This window comes from Oncorhynchus keta, chromosome 19 (assembly GCF_023373465.1).
Source record: "Oncorhynchus keta strain PuntledgeMale-10-30-2019 chromosome 19, Oket_V2, whole genome shotgun sequence".
NCBI classification, from domain to species: Eukaryota; Metazoa; Chordata; class Actinopteri; order Salmoniformes; family Salmonidae; genus Oncorhynchus; species Oncorhynchus keta.
Window position 1 is genome coordinate 78,261,544 of NC_068439.1, and position 19,374 is coordinate 78,280,917.

The following is a 19,374-nucleotide window of genomic DNA, read 5'->3' on the forward strand; positions in this document are numbered from 1 at the left end:
CCTAGGCTTAAGCTCAGGTGGATAACATAGTATTGTATCGAGCAGGAGACCCTGGTGCAGGAGACGTTTAGTGTTCGAACACTAAAGGTCAGTCACATACTGTACATTTTAAATGTTGGGTAAACATCTTCTGAATGGTTTTCTTTGAGGATCACGAAGAACAGTTCATTACATTTAACTCAGTGACTGTGGATTTTAAGATAACTATGAAATCCAGAAATCAGGCAACCGACCAACTGACTGTATACATAAACGTTTTTAAAAAAGAAAAAAAAGGTCAGAACTAATTTAGGAAAGATGTCAGTGTGCCTTGTAAAGTGTGATAATGCTGACGTTTTAATGTTTGAACAATCAAAAACCCCTCTCCCAGACCACTCTCATGTCCAACTTTAAGTCTTGAGACTGACCAGACATGGGGCCTGCATGATCTTTCACCAGCTCTGAAGCTTGAGTCCTGATCTCCTTCTAAAATCCAACCCGGCATTCCGAAGTTCCATTCCAAAGTTCCATTTCCCCCTGGCGTGCCAAAGTTCCATTTCCCCCTGGCGTTCCAAAGTTCCATTTCCCCCTGGCGTTCCAAAGTTCCATTTCCCCCTGGCGTTCCAAAGTTCCATTTCCCCCTGGCATTCCAAAGTTCCATTTCCACCTGGCGTTCCAAAGTTCCATTTCCCCCTGGCGTTCCAAAGTTCCATTTCCCCCTGGCGTTCCGGATGAATCCCTGGAGAGTGGCCATAGATCATGAGGAATGTCCTCTACGGGCGAAGGGGTTGGTAGACTAGGATATCTTATCTGATGGGTACCGAGTCTGAACACTCTTGGCCCCAATCGAAGGCCCCTGCCCCCTGTCTCAGGCTGGTGGCTATTGAGGGATTCATGAGTATGAAAGTATGGAAAGTGAGGGAGAACATAAGATGCTGAGAGAAAGAGACAATGAGAGAGGGATAGCATGGGAGAGAGAATTAGCTGGAGCTGAACTATGAATCGGGTCGATGCCTTCAGCTGGTCCACTGGAAGATTACAAGGCCCTTAGGTCCCTGACCTCTGACCTCTGTCTCATGCTGATAACTGTCAGGAGATTCACGAGCTCTAACATTCCACACGGAACATTCCCACCTGCCTAGGTGGCCTGTGTTCGTTGGAGAAGAACAACTCTTATATTTAAATATTTCAAATAATGTATATGTGCTTGATTGAGCTTTCCTGGCTTAATGAACCAATAGCAAAGTCCCACAAACTGTAAACCCCTTCAACTCCAGGCAGACCCAAGAAGATGCTTGAATTATGTGAAAGAGTCCAGGGGTGCCATGTTGAACTGTCAGAGTCAGCTTTGTATCTGCGGTAATCAATATGTTCCCGTAGATAAAGCTGTCCGGTGAGTTATGGCTGATGTGTTTTTATTAAAGCGGAGACAAAAGGGGTACTTCCAAATCCAGAAGACTGACTTTCACTGGTGTATTTTTTAGAGGATGTGTCCTCCCTGGTCCCTGCTTGATCTAATCAAGACTGCCGTCAGACTTAAGTGACTAGTTAAAAGCATCCCAAGTGGCTCCTCAACATGTGTGGAGGATGAGCTGATTTCCCCCTTAATATGTAGATCACTTTTTATCTACTGGGAAAAAATGCTTTATAAAAAAAACACCTTCCACATCAACACACACACAAGCTTCTCTCAATCAGAAGCAGCGGAGAGCTATGCAGCTAAATCTGGCACAATATTTGTCGTCCATATGGACACTGATGAATAAATAGACGAATAAAATACAAAATCACTATGACATCAGTTATTTTCAACATTTAGCAGGATTCAGAATCTTTGATTGTTGGACTTGAATGACCAATGGCAATAAAGGATTTTTTTTTCTTCTTTCTTCCAGTTTCCTTTTCCTGTAGAAGAAATAACCAACATTTCCTGAATGGGATATTAGTGCCTGAGGCACTAAGGCCTTTTATAGACAGAATTAAAGGGTGTAGCTCTCAAAATGTTAACTTAATCTGAACCTCTGAAGTACTTATGTGTCCGTTTTAGGATTTTAATAACCTATATTTTAACAAACTCTACGGAAAGCCCTGTGAGGTATACAAAGCATAAGAAAGACATACAACCCCCCCCCCCCCGAGGTAAGAAACGCAATTAAGATGGGGTTGCCTTTCTGAAAAATATCCTTTTAAGCAATCCTTTGGTTCTACTTATGGCCTGAAAACATGGTGTCTTCCTCACCCCTCTCGACGGCTGGATCTTTTTTTTGTATTTTATTTGGAGGCCAGGGAGTAGGCAGACCAAATAAAATCGTATTGGTCGCTGTACACATATTTTGCAGATGTTACTGCCGGGTGTAGCGAAATGATTATGTTCCAAGCTCCAACAGTGCAGTAATACCTAACAATACACACAAATCCCAAAATAAAAACAATAAAAAAGGAATGAAGAACTATATACTTATATTTGCTATGCCAGAGTCCGGAATATAAATATAAATGTATATGATGGTGTGTGTAGACAGTATGGACAGTATATGAATAGGAAAGGTTTGTATAGCAATAGTTATCTAGGATGAGCTATGACTAGAATACAGTACAGTGGGGCAAAAAAGTATTTAGTCAGCCACCAATTCTGCAAGTTCTCCCACTTAAAAAGATGAGAGAGGCCTGTAATTTTCATCATAGGTACACTTATATATAAAGTGTATCAGGATAAGGTAAGACCCAGATGCAGACCGTGTCGAAGTAACAATGTTTATTACAGCAACAGAGGCAAAGGTACAGGATGGCAGGCAGGCTCAGGGTCAGGTCAGGCAAGGGTTAAAACCAGGAGGATGAGAGAAGAGAGACTGGGAAAAAGCAGGAGCAGATACAAAAATGCTGGTTGACTTGACAAACAAGACGAGCTGGCAACAGACAAACAGAGAACACCGGTATAAATACACAGGGGATAATGGGGAAGATGGGTGACACCTGGAGGGGGTGGAGACAAGCACAAAGACAGGTGAAAAGTTTCAGGGTGTTACAAAGTGGGTAAAACAGTAGGCAAACATTTTTCTGTGACCAGTTTTCAAAGACTATGTACAGTGCATTTTGTTATGTTACAGCCTTGCCTTATTCTAAAATATATTATTTTTTGTCCATCAAACTACACACAATACCCCATAAGCAAAAGCAGATTTTTAGAAATTTTAGCAAATGCATAACAAATACAAAACTGAAATATGACACACATAATTATTCAGACCCTTTACTCAGTACTTTGTTGAAGCACCTTTGGCAGCGATTACCACCCCAAGTCTTCTAGGGTATTGTCACGGTCATCCTCCTCTTCATCTGAAGAGGAGAGGCGAGAAGGATCGGAGGACCAAAATGCAGCGTGATATGTGTTCATCATGAATTTTAATAAAGAAAACACTGAACACTGAAACACTATACAAAAACAATAAACAAAATAACAACCGTGAAGCTAATGCGAGCAGCGCTGAAACAAGCCATCAAAATAGACAATCACCCACAAACAAACAGTGCAACCCAAGCTACCTAAGTATGATTCTCAATCAGAGACAACTAATGACACCTGCCTCTGATTGAGAACCATACTAGGCCGAAACATAGAAATCCAAAATCATAGAAAATCAAACATAGACTGCCCACCCAACTCACGCCCTGACCATACTAAATAAATACAAAACGAAGGAAATAAAGGTCAGAACGTGACAGGTATGACGCTACAAGCTTGGCACACCTGTATTTGGGGAGTTTCTCACATCATTCTCTGCAGATCAAGCTATGTCAAGTTGGATGGGGAGCTTCGCTGCAAAGCTATTTTCAGGTCTCTCCAGAGATGTTCGATTGGGTTCAAGTCCGGGCTCAGGCTGGGCCACTCAAGGACATTCAGAGATTTGTCCCAAAGCCACTCCTGCGTTGTCTTGACTGTGTGCTTAGGGTTGTTGTCCTGTTGGAAGGTGAGCCTTCACCCCAGTCAGAGGTCCTGAGTGCTCTGGAGCAGGTCTTCATCAAGGATCTCTCTGTACTTTGCTCCATTCATCTTCCCTTGATCCTAACTAGTCTCCCAGTTTCTGCAGCTGAAGAACATCCCCACAGCATGGTACTGCCACCACCATGCTTCATCGTAGGGATGGTGCCAGGTTTCTTCCAGATGTGACGCATGGCATTCAGGCCAAAGAGTTCAATCTTGGACACTCTGATTGGTGGAGTACTGCAGAGATGGTTGTCCTTCTGGAAGGTTCTCCCATCTCCACAGAGGAACTCTGGAGCTCTGTCAGAGTTACCATCAGGTTCTTGGTCACCTCCCTGATCAAGGCCTTTCTCCCCCGGGCAGCCAGCTCTAGGAAGACTCTTGGTGGTTCCAAACTTCTTCCATTTAAGAAGAAGGCAGGGTACCGGGAGGAGGCCGGCTAGTAACAGTGACTACGGTTCAGGGCAGGGTACCGGGCGGAGGCCGGCTAGTAACAGTGACTACGGTTCAGGGCAGGGTACCGGGCGGAGGCCGGCTAGTAACAGTGACTACGGTTCAGGGCAGGGTACTGGGCGGAGGCCGGCTAGTAACAGTGACTAAAGTTCAGGGCACGGTACCGGGCGGAGGCCGGCTAGTAACAGTGACTACGGTTCAGGGCACGGTACTGGGCGGAGGCCGGCTAGTAACAGTGACTATGGTTCAGGGCAGGGTACCGGGCGGAGGCCGGCAAGTAACAGTGACTACGGTTCAGGGCAGGGTACTGGGCGGAGGCCGGCTAGTAACAGTGACTACGGTTCAGGGCAGGGTACCGGGCGGAGGCCGGCTAGTAACAGTGACTACGGTTCAGGGCAGGGTACCGGGCGGAGGCCGGCTAGTAACAGTGACTACGGTTCAGGGCAGGGTACCGGGCGGAGGCCGGCTAGTAACAGTGACTACGGTTCAGGGCAGGGTACCGGGCGGAGGCCGGCTAGTAACAGTGACTAAAGTTCAGGGCAGGGTACTGGGCGGAGGCTGGCTAGTAACAGTGACTACGGTTCAGGGCAGGGTACCGGGCGGAGGCCGGCTAGTAACAGTGACTAAAGTTCAGGGCAGGGTACTGGGCGGAGGCCGGCTAGTAACAGTGACTACGGTTCAGGGCAGGGTACTGGGCGGAGGCCGGCTAGTGATGACTGTTTAACAGTCTGATGCCCCGTGGATAGAAGCTGTTTTTCAGTCCAGCTTTGCGACACCTGTACTGTCTCCACCTTCTAGATGGTAGCAGGGTGAACAGGCCGTGGCTCGGCTGGCTGAGGCCCTTGGTGATCTTCTTGGCCTTCCCGCGACACCGGGTGCTGTAGATGTCCTGGAATACAAGACCACCGACCTGTTTGCAGCCACCAGACATGTTCTCCATGCAAAGGGAAAGCAGAGCTGGTAAGCCACCAAAACGCTCACCAAGGAATGAAATCTCTCTCACTATAGATATTCATGAATGAACTCTGCATGAACTATATACACAGAAATAAATAGTTTTCTTTACAATCTAGAAGATGGGGGAAGAAGGTGGGAGGCGTGAAGTGAAAACATTGATGTTTTTCAATACCGCTGTAGAAGAAAGAATGGAGACATAACAGAAGTGGGAACATTATCCAAGTGAAACCGTGAAATAGCTGCCCAAAGTCTTGTGACAAAAATAATGAAACATCTGTCAAACTCAAATGTGACTTTAATGTCACTGGATAAGGCACTGTTGTTTGGCCATTGACAAATACACTGCTCAAAAAAAATAAAGGGAACACTTAAACAACACAATGTAACTCCAAGTCAATCAGATCTAGGATGTGTTATTTTAGTGTTCCCTTTATTTTTTTGAGCAGTGTATTTTTTCCATTCCTGAAAATGGCTTTGCTTTATCATCTGTAATTTCATTATGTAACACATGACTCCCTGGGTCCCAAATGGAACCCTATGCCCCAGGTAGTGCACTACTTTTAACCAGAGCCCTATGGTAGTGCACTACATAGGGTATAGAGTGCCATTTGGGACACATACCTGGTCTCCAAAGAAAAGTTGTGTTCCCTACATGGTTGTACCAAAACAAACTCCCGCTGGTTGGCTGAGCAGGTGAACACTAAGGATCTACACGTCTTCCTTGCTAGCTGTTAGAAAACACATCAACCAGATCATTTACATGACTTAAAAAAAAAAAATGGCTTCAGTCATATCCAACGCTAGGATCATCATCAAGTGTAGTGAGGGGCCCCAGGTAAGGCCTGTTCCAAGGCCTGTTCCAAGGCCTGTTCCAAGGCCTGTTCCAAGGACTGTTCCAAGGCCTGTTCCAAGGCCTGTTCCAAGGCCTGTTCCAAGGACTGTTCCAAGGCCTGTTCCAAGGCCTGTTCCAAGGCCTGTTCCAAGGACTGTTCCAAGGCCTGTTCCAAGGCCTGTTCCAAGGCCTGTTCCAAGGTCTGTTCCAAGGCCTGTTCCAAGGCCTGTTCCAAGGCCTGTTCCAAGGCCTGTTCCAAGGTCTGTTCCAAGGCCTGTTCCAAGGTCTGTTCCAAGGTCTGTTCCAAGGCCTGTTCCAAGGACTGTTCCAAGGCCTGTTCCAAGGCCTGTTCCAAGGCCTGTTCCAAGGCCTGTTCCAAGGTCTGTTCCAAGGCCTGTTCCAAGGCCTGTTCCAAGGCCTGTTCCAAGGACTGTTCCAAGGCCTGTTCCAAGGCCTGTTCCAAGGTCTGTTCCAAGGCCTGTTCCAAGGTCTGTTCCAAGGTCTGTTCCAAGGCCTGTTCCAAGGACTGTTCCAAGGCCTGTTCCAAGGCCTGTTCCAAGGCCTGTTCCAAGGTCTGTTCCAAGGCCTGTTCCAAGGCCTGTTCCAAGGCCTGTTCCAAGGCCTGTTCCAAGGACTGTTCCAAGGCCTGTTCCAAGGCCTGTTCCAAGGCCTGTTCCAAGGTCTGTTCCAAGGCCTGTTCCAAGGCCTGTTCCAAGGCCTGTTCCAAGGACTGTTCCAAGGCCTGTTCCAAGGCCTGTTCCAAGGTCTGTTCCAAGGCCTGTTCCAAGGCCTGTTCCAATCACCCTGACGTCCATTCAGCCCAAAGTATACACACCTGTGTGTGTGTGTGTGTGTGTGTGTGTGTGTGTGTGTGTGTGTGTGTGTGTGTGTGTGTGTGTGTGTGTGTGTGTGTGTGTGTGTGTGTGTGTGTGTGTGTGTGTGTGTGTGTTTGCTGAACCTTCCTCGTTGACAAAGGCACCATTCTACGGGTGCAGAGAGAGGAACAGCAACACCCAAGGAAAGTATGAGACACTGGACATGTAAGTAAACATTTCCATGGCACTTCTGTTCAGATCGTTTAAGGGTGCACTCTCTCCCTGCTGCCCCCATCGCTACCTCGCAAAAGTGAAGGAGATGTAAAGCGGAGAAATGGTTTCCCGGGAAACGGGGGTAAATGGCAGTTTATTTTTTCTCTGCACCAAGCCCAGTGGATAAACATTCCAGCGAAGGGCGAAGGGGAACGAAGGAGAGAAAGCGAGTGAGAGGTAAACGAGTGGAGTAAAAGGGGTGAGGGTGGAGAGGGGATGTAGAGCCCCAGGGATCGGTGAGAGAGAAAGAGAGAGAAATAGGGGAGGAGAGGAGGAGGGGAGGAAGGAGGCGTTAGGGGGTTATGGGTCAGAGAGGAGAGCAGTACGGTGTTAAGGGGGTTATGGACCAGAGAGGAGAGTAGTAAGGTGTTAAGGGGGTTATGGGTCAGAGAGGAGAGCAGTACGGTGTTAAGGGGGTTATGTACCAGAGAGGAGAGCAGTAAGGTGTGAGGGGTTATGGACCAGAGAGGAGAGCAGTAAGGTGTGAGGGGTTATGGGTCAGAGAGGAGAGTAGTACGGTGTTAAGGGGGTTATGGACCAGAGGGGAGAGCAGTAAGGTGTGAGGGGTTATGGACCAGAGAGGAGAGCAGTAAGGTGTGAGGGGTTATGGGTCAGAGAGGAGAGCAGTAAGGTGTGAGGGGTTATGGACCAGAGAGGAGAGCAGTAAGGTGTGAGGGGTTATGGACCAGAGGGGAGAGCAGTAAGGTGTGAGGGGTTATGGACCAGAGAGGAGAGGAGAGCAGTAAGGTGTGAGGGGTTATGGGCCAGAGAGGAGAACAGTAAGGTGTGAGGGGTTATGGACCAGAGAGGAGAGCAGTAAGGTGTGAGGGGATTATGTACCAGAGAGGAGAGCAGTAAGGTGTGAGGGGTTATGGACCAGAGAGGAGAGCAGTAAGGTGTGAGGGGTTATGGGTCAGAGAGGAGAGCAGTAAGGTGTGAGGGGTTATGGACCAGAGAGGAGAGCAGTAAGGTGTGAGGGGTTATGGGCCAGAGAGGAGTGCAGTGCACAGGGGCAGTTAGAGAAGCTAGGGCAGAGGGCCAGGGCGGAGGAACCACGAGCCGCTTCACTTCACCCCAAAAAGAACAGACATCCGTGTGTTAGAGGAGGAAGGAGAGGAAGCAGAGAGAGGGGCCCACCTCACCCCCAGCCTACCCCATCACCCCTCTCCCTCCCAGGCCTGTCAAGCTCATGAAAGGTGCCTCATACATTTGTAAACCTAGAAGCCCCAGCAGCTTTCCAGCAGAGCTTATTTTTTCATCCTGGAGTCTTAATGATGAAACGGACCGGAGGGCAAACAATCTCTCCACAGACGCTTCTTTATGAGGCAGATGCACACCTGCATGGGAGCCGCACTGTCCGACCTGGGTTCAAATCTTATTTGAAATCTTTCAAATACTTTAAGATTTTGAGCTAGTCTGTCTTGAGTGCCATGTGGGCAGGGTTTGTAACTTTTGTGTAGATTATATTGGGCACATTGTGCTCGGCAAGCTCAATCAAGCCCCAATAAAGTATTTTGAAAAATATCAAATAGTATTTCGACCCACGTCTGGGCATAGGCAAGTGGACATAGGGAACTATGTAGTGGACATAGGGAACTCTGTAGGGGACATAGGCAAGTGGACATAGGGAACTCTGTAGTGGACATAGGGAACTATGTAGTGGACATAGGGAACTAGTGTAGTGGACATAGGCAAGTGGACATAGGGAACTCTGTAGTGGACATAGGCAACTCTGTAGTGGACATAGGGAACTATGTAGTGGACATAGGGAACTATGTAGTGGACATAGGGAACTATGTAGTGGACATAGGCAACTCTGTAGTGGACATAGGGAACTATGTAGTGGACATAGGGAACTATCTAGTGGACATAGGCAACTCTGTAGTGGACATAGGGAACTATGTAGTGGACATAGGGAACTATGTAGTGGACATAGGCAACGCTGTAGTGGACATAGGCAAGTGGACATAGGGAACTATGTAGTGGACATAGGGAACTCTGTAGGGGACATAGGCAAGTGGACATAGGGAACTCTGTAGTGGACATAGGGAACTATGTAGTGGACATAGGGAACTAGTGTAGTGGACATACTGTAGCTAACTTTGTATGGGGGATTCGGGCCAGTTGCCACTCAGAGGATAGAGAATACATGACTGGTTCCTTGGATGAATTAGTTCAAATTGCAGCCATATGCTTCTATGGTTATGAAAAGCCAAAATATTATCGGAGTAGATGCGACGTAAACATACTCTGGTCACTTTCAAATGGGCTCCTGTCCTTTATCAGTAAAATAGATTTCCAAATGCTTGTTGACTGTATGTATCTTGTGTGAATCAACTGATTGCCTAGAAAGACTCAGTGAATCAGTGGATTCATAGCTGACAAATCTTTGCCCTTTCTCAATTCATATTTCCCCATTTCCTCGCATCTTTTGACATAGTGCACTGCGTTTGACATAGTGCACTGCGTTTGACATAGTGCACTACGTTTGACATAGTGCACTACGTTTGACATAGTGCACTACGTTTGACATAGTGCACTACGTTTGACATAGTGCACTACATTTGACATAGTGCACTACGTTTGACATTGTTCACTACTTTTTATACAGAGCACTACGTTTGACATAGTGCACTACTTTTGACAAGATAAGCACTATAATATGGTGCCATTTGGAACACAGGACCTTTACGTTTAATTAGTTGGCCAACTGTAGATGTTCCCTGAGTGCCAGAGGCTCATACGTCAAGGAAGAGATAGTTCTGATTCAACTCCCAGATCACAGACACAAGGGGATCAATGTGCCTTCATCTTTAATAAAAACATCAGTAACAGACTACCAGATCAACATGATTGATCGACCAACCGATTCCCACTGAGGTCAAATACTGTTTACTTGTCTTCTCACTGTTTCTGCAACAATCTCCTCTTTTGGGGGTTTAGATAGCAACACAAAGGTCAAAATGAATGATCTCTCATATCACTTAGATATGGTCCACAGAAACACTTAAAGACAGCCCACAGAAACACTTAAATACGGCCCACAGAAACACTTAGATACGGCCCACAGAAACACTTAGATACGGCCCACAGAAACACTTAGATACGGCCCACAGAAACACTTAGATACGGCCCACAGAAACACTTAGATACGGCCCACAGAAACACTTAGATACGGCCCACAGAAACACTTAGATAAGGTCCACAGAAACACTTAGATACGGCCCACAGAAACACTTAGATAAGGTCCACAGAAACACTTAGATACGGCCCACAGAAACACTTAGATACGGCCCACAGAAACACTTAGATATGGTCCACAGAAACACTTAGATAAGGTCCACAGAAACACTTAGATATGGCCCACAGAAACACTTAGATACGGCCTACAGAAACACTTAGATACGGCCCACAGAAACACTTAGATACGGCCCACAGAAACACTTAGATACGGCCTACAGAAACACTTAGAAAAGGCCCACAGAAACACTTAGATACGGCCCACAGAAACACTTAGATAAGGTCCACAGAAACACTTAGATATGGCCTACAGAAACACTTAGATAAGGCCCACAGAAACACTTAGATACGGCCGACAGAAACACTTAGATACGGCCCACAGAAACACTTAAAGACAGCCCACAGAAACACTTAGATATGGCCCACAGAAACACTTAAAGACGGCCCACAGAAACACTTGGCAGCACTTAAGCAACTTTATATAGTTTTGATCAACTTATAAGTGCAAGGAAAGGGTTGTGATCATAGGACATCTAGGGAGAAGACAGTCTAGGGAGAAGACAGTCTAGGGAGAAGACAGTCTAAGGAGAAGACAGTCTAGGGAGGAGACAGTCTAGGGAGAAGACAGTCTAAGGAGAAGACAGTCTAAGGAGAAGACAGTCTAGGGAGAAGCACTTTAGTCAATAGCTCCAGCATCCAGCAGTTGTGAATACACACACACACACACACACACACACACGTGCATGCACACAAACACACACACAAACACGTATCTGTGAATCTGACCAAGATAATAAACCTCAAGGCTGCGAAGAATAAATAAAACACTTAGCCAACAAATGCTGTGCCTGAATAAAACTAAGAACGAGAGCTTGGAAACGGGGGGAGGACAGAAAGAGAAAGAGGAGAAATTACGACTTGGCACACTGTAATCAGAACTGAGTCCCTGAAGGTAATACACAGTAAAATCATCTCAACCAATAAAATCACGGCAGGATATGACAGGGAGGGAGTAACAGCCGAGGCATGTTGAATGGTTGTGTTGGTACTGTTTGTACCAGAGAAGCTTTGTTTACTTCAGGTCTGTACTGCATGAGAAAGAGATTACAAAATAAATAAAAAATCACATCCATATGAATATTCAATTCAAGCCGTCTTCCTTAGACTACCTACAACGGTTCAAGGTTTACTTCAGGTCTGCACGTGGTCCATCTGTTTCCAACTGCCTTTTTTTTATAGCCCAGATCCAACAAACACTTCTCATGCCACACAGGAGAAAACGATCAAAAAGTCATATTTGTATGAATATTCAATTCATATTTCACTTGCTTTTTTGCGTAGACACAGCACCGAGCAGTCCAAACCCACCAGACCTCCCACAGCTGGTCTCACTACTCCCCTTGTGGGGCACCTGCCTGTGGGGGGGAGGGGGGGTCTATGAGGGGTAATGATGGGTCTATGAGAGACCATTGCTGTTTGACTGCTGTAATGCGTCCTGAATGTTACCCTCTTCCTTGTTTAGTGCACTACTGGTGGAAAAAGTATTCAGTCGTCATACTTGAGTTGAAGTACAGTCGCAGTATGTTATTAGAAAGACGACTAAAGTAAAAATAAAAGTCACCCAATGAAATACTGCTTGAGTAAAAGTATTGGGTTATAAATGTACCTAAGTACAGTGGTAGGAAATGTACTCAACCGGCAAGCAAGCAAATCAAATTCCTGATATAAAGCAAATCGTTTATATTCCTTGACGGAGAGACGGGGGGGGGGGGGAAAACTCCAACACTCCTGTCGATTTTTACTCCCATACTGTAAATCTTCTCTGCCACCCAAAGGCACTCAGGCAGGACAACAATATAACATGTTGTTGTCCCTAATGCCTCTGATCTGGCGGACTCACTAAACACAAATACTGCATTTGTAAATTCATTCTATTTTCTTTCGGAATGTAGAGGGTAAAAGTTGTCAAAAATAATAATTAGTAATGTACAGATAACCCAAAGACTACTTAAGAAGTACTTCAAAGTATTTTTTTACATAGTTACTTTTACACGACTGCTTTTGGGCTTTTGGGCCAAGGGGGAAAAGCACAAGAGAAAGTGAACAGAGGACACCATTTGGGAGGCAAACAGGGATCACCGATGGACCAGGAGGTCTGGCAGAGAAGAACCTACCTGGCAGGGTCAGAACCTGGCAGGGTCATAACTTGGCAGGGTCAGAACCTGGCAGGGTCAGAACTTGGCAGGGTCAGAACCTGGCAGGGTCATAACTTGGCAGGGTCAGAACTTGGCAGGGTCAGAACCTGGCAGGGTCAGAACTTGGCAGGGTCAGAACCTGGAGATACGGACCTGAATATGGATGGAGAAACTAACTGTCAGGTCCTGGCAGAGGAGACAGGACACCTGGGTTCAGGTGGTATCCGAAAGCTCTGCCATACTTTATCTGTGCTTGATTAAGTTTACCTGACACAATGGAAATAATGTGTTGGTCCCTAAAGTTCCGAACGCTGATATTCTGTCACTCCAGGCAGACTCAACAAACGCTTGAAGTATTTGAAAGATTCGGAATACTATTTGAACCCAGGTCTTGACCACTGGATACAGGTTCTGGCACTGGGCTCGGGCACTGGGTCAGCAATGCTGGGGAGCTGAGGAGGGCTGAACAGGGGAGGTTGTGTTGAGTCTGGGTTTTGGAGCTGGAACAGCATGACTTTTAACTAATACCTACCGTTGAGGTGCTGAGGGATGTTGAGAAACCTCCGATACTTTGAGCTATCAGTGGAGGAGTTCATTGCTGTCTCAGAATACTGTATGTACAGATCGGATAAATAACTGCTTGTTCAAGTTTCAGGCACCAAGACTGACTATCCTTTCCAAATGAAAAGTTTAATTCCAAAATGCAATATATACATTTTCATTAATGTTAGTCAATTAGATTTTATATAGATTATGGAAGAGATTGATTTGGTTTTTGCACTATGTAATCATGGCATGGGGTTGTAAAATATTTGGTAAAATGCTATATATCTGCCTCACTCCCAGAGGAATTAATACTACTGCTAGGTTTCGGAAAGTATTCAGACCCCTTCCCTTTTCCACATTTTGTTACAGTTACAGCCTTATTCTAAAATGGATTAAATAACAAAAAATCTTGACATTTTTGCACATTTATTAAAAACAAAAAACATAAATAACGTATTTACATAAGTAATCAGACCCTTTGCTAAGAGACTCAAAACTGAGCTCGGTTGCATCCTGTTTCCATTGATCATCCTTGATATGTTTCTGCAACTTGATTGGAGTCCACCTGTGGTAAATTCAGTTGATTGGACATTATTTGGAAATGCACACACCTGTCTATATAAAGGTCCCACAGCTGACAGTGCATGTCAGAGAACAAACCAAGCCATGGATGTTGAAATAATGATCAGTAGAGCTCTGAGACAGGATTGTGTCGAGGCACAGATCTGGTGAAGGGTAACAAAACATTTCTGCAGCATTGAAGGTTCCCAAGAACACAGTGGCCTCTTTTGAAGGTCCCCAAGAACACAGTGGCCTCTTTTGAAGGTCCCCAAGAACATAGTGACCTCTATCATTGCAAGACTCTTCCTAGAGCTGTTCCTCCGTCATTCCAAGACTCTTCCTAGAGCTGATCCTCCGTCATTCCAAGACTCTTCCTAGAGCTGATCCTCCGTCATTCCAAGACTCTTCCTAGAGCTGATCCTCCGTCATTCCAAGACGCTTCCTAGAGCTGTTCCTCCGTCCTTCCAAGACTCTTCCTAGAGCTGTTCCTCCGTCCTTCCAAGACTCTTCCTAGAGCTGTTCCTCCGTCCGTCCAAGACTCTTCCTAGAGCTGTTCCTCCGTCCTTCCAAGACTATTCCTAGAGCTGTTCCTCCGTCATTCCAAGACTCTTCCTAGAGCTGATCCTCCGTCATTCCAAGACTCTTCCTAGAGCTGATCCTCCGTCATTCCAAGACTCTTCCTAGAGCTGTTCCCCCGTCATTCCAAGACTCTTCCTAGAGCTGATCCTCCGTCATTCCAAGACTCTTCCTAGAGCTGATCCTCCGTCCTTCCAAGACTCTTCCTAGAGCTGTTCCTCCGTTCGTCCAAGACTCTTCCTAGAGCTGATCCTCCGTCCTTCCAAGACTCTTCCTAGAGCTGATCCTCCATCCTTCCAAGACTCTTCCTAGAGCTGATCCTCCGTCCTTCCAAGACTCTTCCTAGAGCTGTTCCTCCGTCCGTCCAAGACTCTTCCTAGAGCTGATCCTCCGTCCTTCCAAGACTCTTCCTAGAGCTGATCCTCCATCCTTCCAAGACTCTTCCTGGAGCTGATCCTCCGTCCTTCCAAGACTCTTCCTAGAGCTGTTCCTCCGTCCGTCCAAGACTCTTCCTAGAGCTGTTCCTCCGTCCTTCCAAGACTCTTCCTAGAGCTGATCCTCCGTCCTTCCAAGACTAATCCTAGAGCTGTTCCTCCGTCCTTCCAAGACTCTTCCTAGAGCTGTTCCTCCGTCCTTCCAAGACTCTTCCTAGAGCTGGCCGCCCGGCCAATCTGAGCAATCGGGGGAGAAGTGCCTTGGTCAGAGAACCTGATGGTCACCTGAACAGAGCTCCAGAGTTCCTCTGTGGAGATGGGAGAACCTTCCAGAAGGACAACCATCTCTGCAACGCTCCACCAATCAGGCCTTTATGGTAGAGTGGCCAGACGGATGGCCAATCCTCAGTAAAAGGCCTGCTTGGAGTTTGCCAAAAGGCACTTAAAGGACTCCCGGACCATGAGAAACAAGATTCTCTGGTCTGATGAAACCAAGATTGAACTCTTTGACCTGAATGTGAGGAAAGGATCATCAGATGGTGTCTCCAGGAGAGCAAATTCTATTTTTCTTTTCAAATCACATTTTAATATTTAAATTTCCATCATGAAAAAAGTCCTGTAACGTTCTCAATTGTTCAATATTCTATTTGTCAGTATTTATGTGTTATGGATTTTAAAGGAGTGTTTTACAATTATTAGTAATGTACATTCTGCATTTCTTAACTTTAATCTGTGAGCAAGAATAAATAAACTCAAACTCAATCATCAGGTTTTTCACAGACTGGTATTGTGCTGGAGTTAATGAACACCAGGTTGAACAGTGGTGGATTTGCCCCTGTAGGGGAAAATAAAGATATATTCAATTGAATTAAAGGTTAGCCACACACCTGGAAAGATGGGACACATGTATGGAAGGTTGTGGGGAACTATTGGAAGATGTGACAAAGACAACATGTTGATGAGCCACTCCCTGTCTCTCCAGTGATGAGGTCCATTGCAGAGATACTCCATAGTCCCAGAGCAAGATGCATATGTGACATATTGTAATCCAACTGTGAATTGAGTAGATCATAAAAAAAAAGTTATCTAGCACACTCTGTTTTGGGCCAGCTTCTCAAGGTCCTTTCATGAGTAGTTCAGGTGCACTTTTGCTAATGATCAATTAGCTGGATAATTTCAATCAAATCTCCTCATTTCCATACTCAGATCTTTTAGCAAAGCAATATGTGTTTGTGTGTCTGTACAGCCTCAAACTCATATGCATGTAATTATTTCTGCAGCATATCTGATCACTGCCAACTTTAAAATCAGGATGTTTGAGGCTGGACTCTCTAAAGTGTGCTTCTCTGGAACAAACTACCTACCGTTCATATTACCCCTCGGGGATAAATAAAGTTGTCTGAAAGGTTATGTTTTTTTCAATATTTTTTCAGCAGATAAATCCACCCCCTAACCAATCAGCCCTGTCTGGTTTCTAACCCTGAATGGTACGTGGTTAAATTCACTCTCACATAGTCAGCAGTGTTTTTCAAGCAGGAGCACAGGCCTCTCCTCACAGCCAATCCTGGAATGTATTTTGCTAAAACTTCTGCAACTGTTTTAAGTAAACATTTACTTCCAGATTCGTCCATATTGCAAAGAAGCATCCCCCCCCACAAAGACTCTCTGTGCTTATCAACTGGACACTAAATAAAACAACCAAGAATGTTTCAGACTTAGTAAATATAAAAGTTTGAATTTCACTCAGGTGGTTTTTGGGAGCAATTAAAGTGCACACACTCCATCTGGAGACTAAGTACAGTGGAACGGGGATGTGGGCAAAGCAGATTTTTTGTTATTATTTTTTTATCTTTATTTAACTAGGCAAGACAGTTAAGAACAAATTCTTATTTACAATGACGGCCTACCCCTGCCAAACCCGGACGATGCTGGGCCAATTGTGCACCACCCTACGGGACTCCCAATCACGGCCGGTTGTGATACAGCCTGGTATCAAACCAGGGTCTGTAGTGACGTCTCTAGCACCGAGATGCAGTGCCTTAGACCGCTGAGCCACTCGGGAACCCATGAATACAGTGGGTGTGTTCCAAAGGGCCCCCTATTCCCTATACAGCGCAGTATCTTTGACCAGAGCCCTATGGGTGCATTATATAGGGACTAGGGTGCCATTTGGGATGCAGATAGTGAGTCCAGGGATAAAACCACATCGTATACAGTAGACGGAGGATGAGAGAGGAGGATGTGGACTTAAGTGATTTAGAACTTCATGGAAGCCAGCTGTGAAATAACATTGAAACACCCACTGGTTTGCCGCTACCCGGCGGCAGCCACCAAATGGTACATACAGCCGCGTACCTGCGTAGATCATACCCACTGACACTGTGAGGTATGCATGTGGTACATACAGCCGCAGACCTGCGTAGATCATAACCACTGACACTGTGAGGTATGCATGTGGTACATACAGCCGCAGACCTGCGTAGATCATACCCACTGACACTGTGAGGTATGCATGTGGTACATACAGCCGCGGACCTGCGTAGATCATACCCACTGACACTGTGAGGTATGCATGTGGTACATACAGCCGCGGACCTGCGTAGATCATACCCACTGACACGGTGAGGTATGCATGCATGTGGTACATACAGCCTGTGAGGTATGCATGCAGACCTGCGTAGATCATACCCACTGACACTGTGAGGTATGCATGTGGTACATACAGCCGCGGACCTGCGTAGATCATACCCACTGACACTGTGAGGTATGCATGTGGTACATACAGCCGCGGACCTGCGTAGATCATACCCACTGACACTGTGAGGTATGCATGTGGTACATACTGCCGCGAACCTGCGTAGATCATACCCACTGACACTGTGAGGTATGCATGTGGTACATACAGCCGCGGACCTGCGTAGATCATACCCACTGACACTGTGAGGTATGCGTGTGGTACATACAGCCGCAGACCTGCGTAGATCATACCCACTGACACTGTGAGGTATGCGTGTGGTACATACAGCCGCGGACCTGCGTACATCATACCCACTGACACTGTGAGGTATGCGTGTGGTACATACTGCCGCGGACCTGCGTAGATCATACCCACTGACACTGTGAGGTATGCGTGTGGTACATACAGCCGCGGACCTGCGTAGATCATACCCACTGACACTGTGAGGTATGCCTGTGGTACATACAGCCGCGGACCTGCGTAGATCATACCCACTGACACTGTGAGGTATGCATGTGGTACATACAGCCGCGGACCTGCGTAGATCATACCCACTGACACTGTGAGGTATGCATGTGGTACATACAGCCGCGGACCTGCGTAGATCATACCCACTGACACTGTGAGGTATGCATGTGGTACATACAGCCGCAGACCTGCGTAGATCATAACCACTGACACTGTGAGGTATGCATGTGCCACAATTGTGTTCAGAACCACAGATATTAAACACGCGTACTGGTCCAGCCTGATATTTTAGGGCACTTGAAGAGTCCAATCCAGGTTGGCAAAAAAAACCTCTTGCTAATGAAGGAATGGTTGCTCTTGATATGAATGACATTTGGATACATATCTAGCTCTGACGTGCCACGTTTGGGATCACAAACACAGATATTAGCTCTGGCGTTGTTCTGGTGGGGTGTTAACTGGGAACGTTCTGTGATGCCAGACACACACTGAACGAAGAGCCAGAATGAAAACAGAAGACACAATGTTCTGAATTCGATCCCCACATTAAAGAAGAAGCATGAACATCAATGCACTATAATACACAAGTGTCCCAGAAATGTGTTGGAGGTTGGAGAATCGATGTTGAAAACTAAACGGCATATTTTCACATCTCTGCCTTCTTCTGCGTCTGATAGCTGGGCATAAAACTAGTGCGTAAGAGATCATACAAAAGATTTTGCTATGACTCATGGTTGACAAAAATATTTGTTGGTCTGATGTGATTAATGAGGAGCATCCAGAGGAGCATCAAGCTGCACTTGATTAATTAATTATTTATTATTGGTTAACATGCATTCTGTTAAGAAACTAACTTTTAGAACTGTTAAGGCTACATGGATTGATGAGGAATTGAAAACGGTATGGCTGAAAGAGATGGAGGGGGGGGGAGTGGCTAAGGAGTCTGGCTGCACATCTGATTAGCTGATTTACTGCAAATTGAGAAATTGAAGTGAAGAGGCGACTCTGGGATGCTGGCCTTCTAGGCAGAGTTGCAAAGAAAATTCAGACTGGCCAATAAAAATAAAATATTAAGATGTGCAAAAGGACACAGACACTGGAGGAACTCTGCCTAGAAGGCAGGCATCCCGGGGTCGCCTCTTCACTGTTGACGTTGAGACTGGTGTTTTGCTATTTGTGGTGTCTGTTCTCAAACAAAACACTCTAATGTACTTGTCCTCTTGCTCAGTTGTGCACCGGGGCCTCCCACTCCTCTATCTATTCTGGTTAGGGCCAGTTTGTGCTGTTCTGTCAAGGGAGTGGTACACAGCGTTGTATGAGATCTTC